The 12,262-nt window shown below is 44.2% G+C and overlaps 1 long non-coding RNA gene across 1 annotated transcript; it reads left to right on the top strand.

Annotated features, from left to right (window-relative positions):
• The first annotated feature begins 10,760 nt into the window (after window positions 1–10,760).
• On the top strand, window positions 10,761–12,155 carry LOC135261903 (uncharacterized). Its single transcript, XR_010332060.1, has 3 exons — window positions 10,761–10,863; window positions 11,568–11,736; window positions 11,872–12,155. It is a non-coding gene; the product is annotated as an uncharacterized LOC135261903 (long non-coding RNA).
• Window positions 12,156–12,262: the final 107 nt, after the last annotated feature.

Here is a 12,262-nt window from a genome sequence, read left to right as displayed (position 1 = left end):
TCCCTGTCCTGTGCAGTTATTTCATCCAAGTGTAAGAGCAGCGTCCTGGTCCATATAGTTTATACAGCTTCTTAATTCACAAGAAAAATGTACAGAACTGCAATAGTGAAATGCAGTCTACTGGCCAGGGTACCCATGGGGGACACACATACCTCACAATGCACTCGCACTCACACTCACTCCTTGGTTTTTTTGGTGTGGGGGGGAGGGTATGCACATCAACAAGGTGCATTAGCATGAGGAACTGCTACTCAGCTGGGAAGGGGGAAACTCCAGAGCAGGCAGGGACAGACAAATGGGTGACAGTAGGGTGCAAGTGCAGAAAACAGCAGCCTCTCCAAAGGTTGTGGGGTCGATTCCAATGTGGTAGATCTGGTTTTCACACTAACACTTCACACAGTACTGCTGGCGCCAGGCAAAGTTTTGGTAACTTTTCCCATTTTCCAGGAATTTCAAGGGGCGGAGTCATCCACTTTCTGGCATTCTTGCAATGACAGTAAGTATTCTCGAGTCCGCCTGGTCTAGAACAGACTGGCGATATACTGGGCTTGTTTCCAACGTTGGTGCGCATACGGTCTGTCTTTCATAAAAACTGAACTACGGTGCAGATCTGCCTTTCCCATGCACCACCTCGGTGAGAAGCAGCAGGTGGGCTGAAAATCTGCGTCACGGTATCTTGTATTTCAGCCTGGTTCAGGTTCTTGATTCCTTCACCTAGTTCTCTTTCCGTTGAGACAACGTTCGTGCCGTTGTCAGAATGCGTGTGTGGGTGGGGATGGCAGATTTAACCTGTGCGCACTGATTACCTCACTACGCACAGGTGCAGCCACCAATTAGCCTGGCCAATTATCTCATTCCTAACCAATCATCTAACTAGCCAGGTCTAATTAGCTTGACCCAGGGCAGGTGTGGCTGCTTAAACCAGCCATCCCCACACCACAGCGTGACTGTGGCGTCATTATAAAAAAATCTATCCACATTGAAGACATTATTAGACATTTTATTAAACTCACCGTGAACTTAATGTTGATTGGTTATTATTTCTTCAAATGTCCCTATTTAAATGTAAAAACGTTACAGCTGCCATCGTCCTGAGGGACTTATAATTTTACAGCCATTTCAGAAGCGCAATGGCACCAAAAGAAAACCACCGCTCCCTATTTTATTCAAAATAACCCCAGAGGGGATTTTGTATTGGTAGAAATGAAATGTTATTCAAATTGTAGCCAATCCCTGTCTTGACATCATCCTGATTGTTCAATTCCAATTCGTCCAAGTCATGTCAGGAAAGAGGGCCTATAAAATATTTTATGACATGTCTGGACAGCTAAACATGGATTGAATAACGATATGTTTACATGTATTTCCTCACCAAGATCTTGTCTACAGTGTGTTATAAATCATCTGAGTTTTAGAAACAGGTGGTTTTTTGTAACTACGGTGAAAAGAAGATATGCGCCACCTTCTGGATTATTATGTCACAGCCAGCTAACCTGCTGCCAGTGTACACGATTTCTGGTGGCTCAGACACTCGGAAAACTAGTTTGAACAATAAGATGTTTACATGTATTTCTTCGCCATGATCTTGTCTACAGTGTGGTATAAAGTATTTTAGTTTAATGAATGGGTGTTTTTTTTTATTACAGTGAAAGGGGACGTGAACCTGGTCCATTCGAGTCCCCAACTGCAATGGAATTTATTTTGAAAGCCACGGGGCCTGTAAAAAGGCTTAAAAACAACTGAGTAAAACAAGACTTAAAAAGATGAATAATTTATTTTAAAAACACCAGCAGTACAAATGATCACCTTCTCTGTCCCTACTGACACACTTAAATAGATTGAGCCAATCAAATGCACCTGGGTTACAATCACCATCAAATTAACAAATTTAATTAATTAAACAATTAAATACGATCAATTAAAAGCAATCAATTAAACAATTAACTAGTGAAGGGCCACTCCTTCACAGGGCCGCTAGGTTTGAAACTCAGACGTTTTGGCACGTGTAGCATTTTGAGAGTACATATTTGTCACCTAACAACAAGAAGGTCGTGGGTTTGAATCCTGGCTTGGGGCCTTTCTGTTTGGAGTTTGCATGTTCTCCCCGTGTCCATGTGGGTTTTCTCCGGGTACTCCGGTTTCCTCCCTCAGTCCAAAGACATGCAGCTAGGCTGATTGGAGACTTCAAATTTCCCATAGTTATGAGTGTGTGTGAATGGTGTGTGTGCCCTGTGTTAGATTGGCGGCCTATCCAGGGCGTATTCCTGCCTCTGACCCAATGCACGCTGGGATAGGCTCCAGCACCCCCTGCGACCCTGCATAAGCGGGTATAGATAATGGATGGATGGATGTACGCATACCACTGGTTCATGCTGTTGCTGTTGAAGAAAACAAGATAACCACACCTTAAAAGTCATACAGGCGATGATGCATTTCACTCCAGTGACAGTATTAAAACAGTAGCATTTATGACATTATGCATGCAAAAATAAACTGTTAAACTACGTTTTCTAAAAGATCATCACAAGAGGTTTGACCTCCTTAGCGACGACACATGGCGACTCACAATCGATTACCAAAAACTGAATCGCCTGTTTCCCAAAGCCACCCCAGTCATGATCCTAATCCATCCACGTTGCTGAGTGAGCTAACAACCGATGCTAGCTGGTTTACTGTTCTAGACATAGTCAGTGGTTTCTGGTCTCTGTCTGTCGGATGGAAAGACCAGTGGAAACTTGCCTTTACAGTGAACCGGATGCAGTATACGTGGGAGAGAACGGCCCAAGGCCTGCAAAACAGCACATGAATCTTTCGCTGTGCCGTCGCTGTAATGAAACCACCAACAGGCACAGGCAAAGTGCTTCAGTACGTGGATGACATCCTAATAGTGACTGGTCGCTCTCAAGAAGAGCACCTGCAGCTAGTAGATACAGTTCTACAGGCGCTTTATAATGCAGGCTTCAAGATGAATAAGGCCCAAGCGTACATTACATGCCTCGAGGTGCAGTACCTGGGGTATAGGCTCACTAGGACTCCAAAAGCTCTGACACAGGACAGGGCGCAAGCGTGTAGCTGCGCTGCTGTGTCCGCACACACGTAACGCACAGCAGAAGGTACTAGGCGTGGCTAATTACCCGCGCGATTTCATACCTGACTGCGCTGGCGCTACGGCGCCGCTTCACGCGCTGCTTTAAGGCGAAGGCGAGCTAACAGCCGTCGAATGGGATGACGGCGATGAACGGCCGTACACCGAGCCCGCTCTAAGTCTGCCCAATCAAACGGAGCCTTTCCACATCCAGGTTAACGCGCACGACCGCACACTTAGTGGTGCACCGGCGCAGGGCAAAGTGCGGCCCACAGCATAGCACAGGCATAGGAAAGCACCAGTTGCGCAAGGCTCTGAGTCCACTGTGCTCAGCACCTACGGGCGGTACACTGGATGTTGACAACAACGGAACCCATTGTGGGGTTTAAACCAGTTGTTGTGCACACAATGCACGCTGCCAGCACGGATGCTTCTGCAGGATAAGATCAGAGGTGTGTCGTCAAAGTCTTGCCAGATGGCTGACAGCCATCCAAGCAATAGAACAGAACTACTATAGCAGAATCCTGCCACGCCCGCTTGGAAATGACAAGGGACAGGCGCGCACTTGTGAGCCACAGCCAGAGGCATCCAGCTCAGTGTCAGACACAGAGAGCTCACAGGGCAAACCCGAGGGCACGTCGATGGTTCGCGCTTCTGGGACGGCGGCCTGGCTGTGCCGTTTGGTTTGGTCCCCGGTGCAATACAGATGCCGCCAAGCAGCTGCTACTCAAACCTTCACCGCATCCGCTCGAGAAGCCGACCTTGTTGCACTAGGGGCGGACGCGGTGGCATGGTGGTCAGCACCGTCGCCTCACAGCAAGAAGAGCGTGGGTTCGAATCTCGGCTTGGGGCCTTTCTGTGCGGAGTTTGCATGTTCTCCCTGTGTTCGCGTGGGTCTACTCCGGGTACTCCGGTTTCCTTCCACACTCAAAGACGTGCATGTTAGGTGCGCTCCTGCAGGTGCCCTTGAACAAGGGCCTAAGAACTGGAGTTGGTCCCCGGGCGCAGCACAAGAGAGGCACCTGCCCACTGCTCCTAGGTAACTAAGGAAGGGTCAAATGCAGAGGAAAAATTACCCCATGGGGTTCAATAAAGTATATCTTCTTCTTCTTCTCACTGCTAGAGGCTATTAAAGCTAACCCTGAAGTGTTATGCATGTATACTGGCAGCCACTGTGTGTTCGGTGCGGTAAATGACTGTATAGCCCAGGGGTAACTTCGCAAGTTTCTCACTGCTGCAGGCAAACCAATTAAGCATCACAACGTAATCGCATTAATATGGGAACAGGTCCAATGCCGCGTTAATCCCCTTTCCCTGCTGAAAGCATGGGCGCACAATGCCAAAACCCCAGGCAAGCATGAAATAAACAATAACTGCAGATCTGTTTGCAGGGCGAACCCTGGCAGAAAGACAGTCTGTCTGTGCAATCCAGGCCACTCCCATTCACCTCCCACAGCATCAGAAAGACTTGCGGTGTGTTAGATGGTGTGTTAGTCACGTATCTAAAACAAGACCCCCCTTGTAACGGGCACAGAGGGACTGGTATTCAGAGAAGGGAAATATGTTGTTCCAGGTGCCTTTCAAAAGCCCATCATAAAGCAGTATCATGAATATTCCCATGTATCCACAGACAAAACAGAGAGAGCTTATCGAACGCTATTAATGGTGGCCAAACATGGCTTCCGACATCTACGACCGGTGCAAGGCATGTTTGGTGTGTGCAGCGGTTACTCGGGGCAAATCAAATCAGGGTGCACGAAGTTCGTGCAAAGCAGAGGCCCCAAAAGTCCCCCGGGAATCACTGCAGTTGCACTTCATTGGCCCCCTGCCAAGTGCCACAGGGGGGGTTACAGGTCCTGTCTTGAAATAACTGACAAGTTCTCTACATGGATAGAGGCAGTTCCCACTCGTAACCACACTGCACATACCCTTGCTCTAACTTTGGCAAATCAGGTCATTCCGCTCCGGGGGTGCGCCGCATGAGATCGAGTCTGATCAGGCGGACTCGCTTCACGGATAGTGAAAAACGTGCAAAATATTAAAGACCGGAGGCCGCATGCACCCTACAGAGCACGAAGCTCAGGAAAGGGCACTTAGATACACAGGTAGCACTGCACAAAAACCAATGGACCGGCGATCTTCCTACTATGCTGACTGTGCTGCGAGCCACTCCCTCCAAAGCCGCAGGCATCGGCCCTTATGAGTTCATGGCAGGGAGGGTCATGAAGCCCCCCCCGTTGTCCCAGAGGTCACACCAGCTGACCTGGGGCTGGTCATACTTGCAACGCAGCGAACAGTTCTGACCCAGCCTCAGGAGCAACTCAATGTACGCGTGAGTCTGAAGCAGCAACAGTCAGATAAAGAAAACCAAGCTCCCCACAATCCATCGACTGACGCTACGTTCACGGAGAAAGACGTAGTCACGGTCAAGGCGTTTGTGAGACAGAACGCAGTCACCCCCACACTGGCACGGTCCGTATGAGGTGAAAGCAGTGCGCAGCCGTTGTTTGGCTGTGAAAATGGCACGGAAGCTGAAGTGGCAGCATATGGCACAGTGTAAATCCCACAATGCATAGTGCTTTCGATGTTCGTGTTACTGGCTGACCACTGCCATTCCCTGGACCCCTGACATCAGAAAAGTGTCAGGGCCAACATGCACTGAATCAGGACAGCGAGTGAATTTAATGCACAACTTCTCATGTGGAAGACGGGTGTGGAAATACTTTAACTTGTTGGTGCATTCACCTAGCGGCCATGACACCAGCATGCTAAGATTGCTCACCTCAGACATTCTCTGCTTCTGCAACCAAATTATGAGATGAAAACATCAACTCGGAGTTCCAGGTATGCCAGCATAGCTGTGAAAAACGCTGCTCACTGAACACTGAAATAAACAATAGAAATCATAGTAGAATAATATAATATGGCATTCTACAATCAACATCTGTGACTAAATATGGAATAAATATAAAATCTTACCTTTGGTTTAACGCGTAAAGATATCTCATTCAAGGTTCAGTGGTCATTTATTGTCTTCAACAATCCGTTTGTGAAATATATGTTCATTTGTGATGTCTGGGTACCTTCCAAAATAGCTGTGTATAATGCCACACGTTGCTTACGGTGTTTTCGCCCTTTTTAGTACAACCTGGCTTGATTGACAATTAATTTACGTTTCTGGACCCCTAGATATTTTAGACCACTGCAGCAAGCTTGTAATTTCCACCTGAAAATGCAAAAGTAAGTTTCTTGAGTCAAAACACTTGATTTGTAGTGAAATACGTTGTGATTTACAGCAATGCATAATTTAGACATTTTGGATAGATTTGGAAATACTGGGTACACTGCTTACTTTTTGCTTCATAGATCTTGGGTAGTTCTGCATGTCCACCCTTTTAAGCACTTGTAGTCAGGGAGTTTTTGATCCAGGACATGTGTAGTTTAACCTGTTTTACATATGGGATCTCTCAGTATTTCATTGCAAACTAAAAAAGAGCAGATTCATTGTTGACTTCTTGTCTAAACAACTGCAGTTGTGTCACTTTACTTCTTCCAAAATTATGAACGCATACTAATCTACTGTAAATGGTACAAATGTCCCGCTTCATTTATACCGTTTTTCAAGTCTCTGTGACGATCACATCTGGAGTCACAAAGCCACAGCAGAAGCTGCGCTAAAACCACAAATACGTTGTAGATCAGGTTCCGCCCACTTCCCTATTCAAACTTAATCGCCATAAGATAGACAGGGTTACAGCAACACTCGACACACCCTATTCACACCCCAGCAATGGCCTAGATCCAGAAAAGTGTTGCAACACGAAAGATCTGGGCCCCAGAGCTGTACAGACGCAAACACATACGGGGCCACACGTTATCACACGTATTGACTGTACATCGGTGCTCTTCAATTTTTACTCCTCTCCTACAGCCGAATGCAAGCCCAGACTTTTTGTCTGGGCCAAAAGAAACGAGGGTATGTACAGTGTTGGTTTGTGTGCTACCAGTCCAGCTTGGACCAGTCTTGAAAAATTGTTCATTGACAACAACGGATTGTGTTAATCTAACCACATGTAGGCATCACTAGCCAACACAGTGCCCAGCAACACACCCCACTCCTAAAGGGGATCTCATCAAGGAAAGGAAATATTAACAAGACTATTACATGATGTTAACCTAATAATGGCAGACGTATTATACAACATCTCAAACATTCTCTCGGCACACACCACGCACTGCAACAAGCAACATTCACCTGGTTACAATCAGGAATTGATGGTTTAATTGCAGATTACAAGGGCAGGCTAGCTGTCCAAACAAAAACACAAACACAAACACAAACACGGACAATATGGGACCTGTTTGCTGATGTGACTGGCCTATTCGGTGCTGGTGAACTCACTTCAAAACACATACCAAATCACCAAACAGTCACCAATGCTCTGCATGGCTAACTAACCAAATTGCCACTGGCTTCCAACACTTCAGTGGTGCTGTTGATAACATCATCAAAGTAGACGGGAGTGTAGTATAATGCGTAAGGAGCTAGCCTTGTAACCTAAAAGTTACAGGTAGGACACTGCTGTTGTACCCTTGAGCAAGGTACTTAACCTGCATTGCTTCAGTATACAATATATCCTAAGTATCCTGTGTAAGTTGCTCTGGAGTTGTGTAAGTTGCTCTGGAGAAGAGCGTCTGCTAAATGCTTGTAATGTAATGTAATCTAATGTAAAAATCAGGAGCCCAGGCTTTGTTACAGTTCAGTCACACAATCTTCAACCAGACCAACGTGGCTGAACGTGAAGTAGCATGTAGGATGTATGCCCAAGACCTGTTCACAGCTGCAAGGCAGGAGATTCTTGATCTGAGGCTATGCAAAGCTCCCCGACATGCTATGCTAGATCCGAGTGATTTATTGGACCTACGTAGATGATCTGATTCCCGCAAAATGCAAGACATCCGCAATTTTGAATTACATACAACTGCTATGATGTATGATGGTAGTGAATGTCATGGTTGTGTTATGCCACTTTTCCCATTATACACCCTGCTCGGGTTTTTTAACAATTCAACCACTATGCCCTCGGAGTTGTATTAAAGGACAAGTCATCAGGTGGGACTATATCACTGGTTACGTGCAGAGACTGTAAAAAATTGTCAAAATGAAATGCTGTGCTCAAAAGCATTTACGCTCCTCCCAAAATGAAATTGTGCCTCCAAATCATAAACAGGATTCAATAATTGAATAGACCTCATGAATATAAATTAAACACTGGCGCGACACAACTGTAAATTGCTTTTGGCATTTTGGCATCAGTATTCTTTTGTGTTGACAGTGTTGTACCGTCAACGTACACTCAGTATCCTGTTGTTTGAGTTTACTGGCCAACACAAATGAAGATGGCATTGAGATGTACAGAGTAACCCCAAAGTACAGTAATGCATGGAGCATGAAATGTAAAATAAAAGAAAGATGAGAAAATGAAGAAAAAGACAAATCTACTGTACTGGGAGTAAACAAAATGGAATGGTAAAACAATGAAACATAAATATTCTGGCTCTGCTCTTGATTAGGCCACTTATTCTCTTCTGCATCACACATTGTTTTTTCCCTGCAGGGGAAATATCTTCTGGAACGATGTGGCCTCCATTTTCTTGCAGTAGGGGCACTCGGTCCTGTGGGTTACAGTCCTCCTCTTGCTCCCTCTCCTGCTCCTCCTCTCATTCTTGCTCCTACTCTCAGGCTTGGCTTCTTCTCTACCAAGATGGGGACGTGCTTTACGCCGGCTTTTACAGTGAGGCAGACTTCTCTTCACATCTGATTCCCACACAGTTTTCCCCATTACCATAAACACACAAGGATTGTGCATGCTGTAATTATTTTTTTTTTTACTTGAGAAACTTTATTACTGATGTGGTGAGCAAATTTTCAGTCTCACAGTTTGGGGATATCTGTGTGTGTAAAAGCTAACTTTTGATATTATTTTGTGAACTACTGACCACATCCGACTTTAAATCCAAACAAATATATTGTCATTCAGAACATTTATTTGGTAGAACGCGACAAAAGGTCAAAATGCAAAAAAAAAAAAAAATACACAGCGTTATTATACATAGAATAATGCAAGCTAAACAAGCTTATAGGTGTAAATAAATAATAAAAAATAAGAATGTCTCCCCTTTGGAAGGGTTCCACAATCAATATTTGGTGGTGGTGTAACTCTTTCTCCTTCAAAAACATGTGGGGTGGTGTCTTAATATTTTCCAGAGTCTGAATGTACTTTAGTTTACAGGTGTGTTTTTGCAGCTGTGCCTCTGGGCAGATGAGATGAGTTATTTGCTGTAAGCTCAGGGAATGTGTGTGGCAGCCAAGGCATTCTGGGCAGGGGGAGGAGACACAGGGAGGAGACACACTGACAAACCTGAAATACCGGTTGACGTTCGGTTGAAGCCTGATCACGGTGCACTGAATAGGAGAAGGACTCCACCCTTCGCTACAATCTTGGCTGAAGCAAGCAACCACATCGAGAGCATGGGGAAATAAACTGAAATGAACTTGTTGAAGAGAGATTTTTCAAACACTTTCTCAAACTTTTAAGTCAGTGTTCTAGAACTCCAATGCTTGAAAATGCCAGTAGTGATTGTTACATTAGCATGATGTTCAGCTAGGAACATTCCAATTGCATATTTTTGATTGTACACATTAAAGAAACTAGAACATGAAGTGCTCATTTTCAACAGGCAATTAAGCTCATCTCATAAATATTTATTGCTGATCTGTCATGTTTTTACAACTGCGCTGACAGGTTATTAATTTTGCTATTATTTTGCCTTCAGTAACTGAAGTACATGTATATCCTGTTACTGACTATAGATTCTACTTGCTGGTTTGAACATAAGATACATACAAAAAAAAAAAAAAAACATTCCAGAAAACATATTCTTTAAAGGGTTAATGAATTTAAAAAAAACTTAAAACTTAAAAACTTGAGCTGAGAGTGAATCGATTAAGGCTCCTGAGTCCTTCCTTGTAATGTTAGACGGTAAAAAGTAGAGGCTTTGATGCACAAATCCAGTTTCGTTGTATACTGCTGTCACCACTGTGTCTGTATTTAAAACGCCTGTCCGGTGCATTCGTTAGCCTCGAGATTCGGCGACGCTAAAACTTTGGAACGCTATTAAGCACCGCACGGCAGTCAGAGGAAGGAGCCATCCAAACTGAATCAGCACTGCAGCGCTGCCTCCACCTCTCTCACGTGCTGCACTCGTTTTCACTGCATTTTAATCCCGTATTTCCTTCTATTGCTTTCTGTTGAAGTGAAAATTATAAATGGTGACTTCTATTCTTTCTGTGAAGGTAAAAGAATATGTGTATATATATATATATATATATATATATATATATATATATATATATACTGTATATATATAACTTTTTACTAATTTAATTAAGAACTGCATTTGATATATGGTAAGTAATATCAAGAAAAAGCTATTATGAAATATTCAATATTTTTGACATTTAATTATTTAATTTACTTTCTGGGTAAAAAACGAAATCACAGATTTCTATAACTCGGTGGAAACTTACAGAACATAGACCATCAACTATAGAATTGAAATACACAGAAGGAATGAATGTGTGGATGGAAAAGTAGGAGGATATGGGGAGGTACGACTTGCAGGGAGTGTCAGGCTGGACTCCTGTATATAATCCCTGCCTCTCTTTCCCCTCCATACCCCACAGACCCACCTAAGGAACACTCTCCTCCAAACAGGTAGGAAAGCAAAGACCAGCAGCACCAATCCCTACGGCATCGTAGAAGGAGAGGACAGGAGATCATTTGCAGCATACTCATTCTTTCGTGTGTCTATTGACACATGTGTATTCGCTTGACCAGCTGCCATTGTGTGTTAAGAGAGTTCACTATTCTGAGACTACAGGACCATTTCCATGAAATGCTTTATATGTTTAAAATATGGTACAAAAAACTTTTACAACTTTTACGACTGACATTCATGTACAAAAGCAGCTGATTCGAATGAAGCGCTGTGATATTTGTTCTCTGTGAGAGACTGAACTGCTTGCTCTTGGTGAATGAAAACAAGGGTCTTTATGATATCTAGCTGTTTGCGGTCAGTGATATAAGTGTCTGTACTCTGTGAGTGATGTATGCATACTTTATCTGTGAGTAAAGAAATATTTATGTCTTCTGCAAAGTACTGTGTGCTGTCTGTGAGTGACATATGTGATGTCTGCCCTCGAGTGATAACTGCATTCTGTGAGTGATCAGATTGCATTGTTCTCTATGTGCGATTGATGCACCTGCTCTCTGCGAGCGATTGTCGTATGTCCCGTGTGTGACTGACAAATTTACTCTCGGTGAGCGATTAACAGGTCTACTCCCCGTGAGTTCCGGAAATGCGTGTTCTTGAGTCAGCAACTAACGTTTCTGCGCTCGGTGTCTGTGCTCTCGTCAAGTCTCCCAGTCTCTTTCAGGATGGCGTGTGACCTTAAACCCGGTGAGATAGCCTTGGGAGCAATCGTTGGCATATTCCACCAGTACGCTTCAGGAGACGGGGATTCAAAGACACTTAGCAAAGGAGAGTTCGATAAACTCGTCAAGGAGCAGTTCCCCAACTTAATTCCTGTAATTATTGCCTTGCTTCTCAACATCAGCCTGTGTGACTGCCTGAATAGGGATTTTTTTAAATTACGTTAACGTAGCCTAATAAAATCTCCTCCTCTGCCTGCCTACATAAACGCTTTATTCTTCCTTTTGCAGGATGAATGTGCGTCAAAGCTCAAAAAAGAAATCCACAAGATTGCCGGCGATACCATTGACTTCCAGGAGTTCATGCAACTAGTATCCGTGCTTTGCACGATGTCCCACTGCATGTTGCTGGAATCCTTAGGAGGCAAATAGCCTGTAAAACAAAGCTCTGATTGGCTGCCAATTTACAGCGCTGACGCTGTTACAACAGAGGTGCCTGAACTCAAACCTGCATTATAAATCTGGCTGAAACACAAACCAATGTTGTTTCCCAATAAACATTTTACTGTTTAAAATCTCTTTACGGTATTATTATTTTTTGTCATTGTTCATCCAAGTGTAAAGAGCGGTGTCATGGTCTGTGTAGTTTATACACCTTCTTAATTCACAATAAAAAGTTTAT

This window comes from Anguilla rostrata, chromosome 8 (assembly GCF_018555375.3).
Source record: "Anguilla rostrata isolate EN2019 chromosome 8, ASM1855537v3, whole genome shotgun sequence".
Lineage (NCBI taxonomy): Eukaryota > Metazoa > Chordata > Actinopteri > Anguilliformes > Anguillidae > Anguilla > Anguilla rostrata.
The sequence above is the reverse complement of the archived record's forward strand: the minus strand, read 5'-3'. Positions and strand labels throughout refer to the sequence as shown.